A 2,158-nucleotide genomic window follows, 5' to 3' on the forward strand; every position below is an offset into this window, starting at 1 on the left:
AGACTTGGGGAAATGTACTTCTGAGGATAGCTGAGGAACCGGAGGGAGGAAGGGCCTGGGGCTTCCCAGAAGAAGCGGAGATTTGAAGGAGGAGTTCCTAGGGAGGGAAGCAGACCTGAGGACAGGGAGCCAGGTAAGGGTTTGGAGGTCCATCCATGAAAGGCTCTGACTCTTTAATAAAGATCGAACTTCTTAGCTGTTTTTCACTTGGATCATAGGGCAAGTTAAAACCAAAGTTTTACTGCTTTCCTCTTGCTCATTAGAATTCTCTTTACTTTTCTTTCAACTCTTCATTCAAGAACAGCCTTGTGTAGTCATGTTAGGGAGAATTCATAGCTATACCCCATTGTGAATTAGTTGTGTTTTAACTGAGTTCTAGGCTGTGGCTAGCAGCCAAGTGAGTGGCCCAGGACAGAATGAAACAAAGGGTCATGCAGAAGACTTGGGGGACAGAAATGAGACAAACGTTGCCTCCCATTCCACTACTCTGAATATATACTAGAGAGAGGTGACCCTTAAAATGAAGGGAAGTCCTGACACTTGGGTTTCATATATATTATCGCATTTAACACTTTTAAAAACCTAGGAGTAAGTGTTACACGTATTTCACAGATGGAAAACTATGGCTTAAAGAGATTGACTTGCCCAAGGTTACACAGCTAATAAGTGACCATGGCCAAATCTGAACCTAGATCTTTGGCTCTGACTGGACTGTAATGTCTCCTACTTGTGGCAATGGAAGTTGGCAGTCATAGCAGTTAATGGCCTGTCCGTGCACCAAAGACATTTGTTATTCTCTATGCTGTAGAACTTAGTATTACTTGATACTATCAAACTTACTTTGCTTCTGTAGTTCACAAAGATAATCAAGATATAAAAAAGAGGAAACAAAATCAATGGTTCATGGAAAACATTGTGAAATGTGTCTATCTTGGGAATGGTGGGTTTTATCATCCAGAGGACTTAGGAAGACAGAATATAAAAAACATAGAATGTGGAACAAAATTTAGGTTCTAGTCATGGTTTGCTCCTAATCAGCTGTTTGGCCTTAGACAAGTCATTTAACCTCTCTGACCTTCAGTTTTCTCATCTTGAAAATTATTCCTACCTCAGAGACTTGATGTGAAGGTCAAATCAGAAGATAAATGATAAATACATTTTGAGCTGTAGAATGCAACCTGTATATAGCTTAATGTAAGTATTAACTCTATCATATTTGCAGAAGCTGCCCTTGATTTGCAAGAAAGGACACGCTTTTTGACTACTTCCTGGGCACAATCTCTGTGGAAGCAGGAGTCAGGGGACTTTAGCCAAGTTAAGTGGATGGTGGTTGAATCTGCCAGTTTATTTCCTACTCTAAGCTTCCTTTCTCTCTTATCTACATATCTGCATGTCAGGAATAATTTTTTCCCCCTACAATATCGTTTTTTAATGGAAACTTCCAAACTTACTCAGATGGTAGAAAGGAGGGGGAAGGACAAAAGCCCACATTTCTTCAGCATTTCAATCAACAACCTCATTTTCTTCTAACAGTTGAAGTGAACTTCTTATGAATAATGGATAATGGCCTGATGAATATGCACACAGCCTATTATGCCTGTGAGCTTTGGTAAATAATTTATGAGCTAAAATGTTCCTCACCTTGTTACTGTACAAAAATTATAAAAAAACCCCCACATATTTACCCTTTGAGCTGGTAGGGTGATCTGTCAGAGTGACAGCAGCCCATCAATACAGTTTTATATCATTTATAAAATTAAATTAAATATACTAAAATATATACATTTCAGAGTGGGAGGTCTGTAAAAAATGGAGCATGCAGAGCCACACTCCTTGTCACATACAAGTTTTCAAAAACTCTGGCTTCATCTTCAAATATCCCTGGATTGTTAACAGCATTCAGGGACCTTCTCCTTCATAGCCCATTCTTGTCACAAGAACTTCAATATGACCAGTCAAGATGGACAACAGCTTCCCTGTTTTATGAAAACTGGCCGTCCACAACATTATAAAATTATAATGTTAACATTATAAAATTTAAAACACTAAGATTTTTTTTTAAATCCTAAAAGCTTTCATAGAGAACGACCATACTACGCATAGGTGGGAAAAAAACTGGTTGAGAAGCACTTGCCGTATTTCCTTTCCTCACAGCTGA

This window comes from Pteropus alecto, unplaced genomic scaffold (genome assembly GCF_000325575.1).
Source record: "Pteropus alecto unplaced genomic scaffold, ASM32557v1 scaffold220, whole genome shotgun sequence".
Taxonomy (NCBI): domain Eukaryota; kingdom Metazoa; phylum Chordata; class Mammalia; order Chiroptera; family Pteropodidae; genus Pteropus; species Pteropus alecto.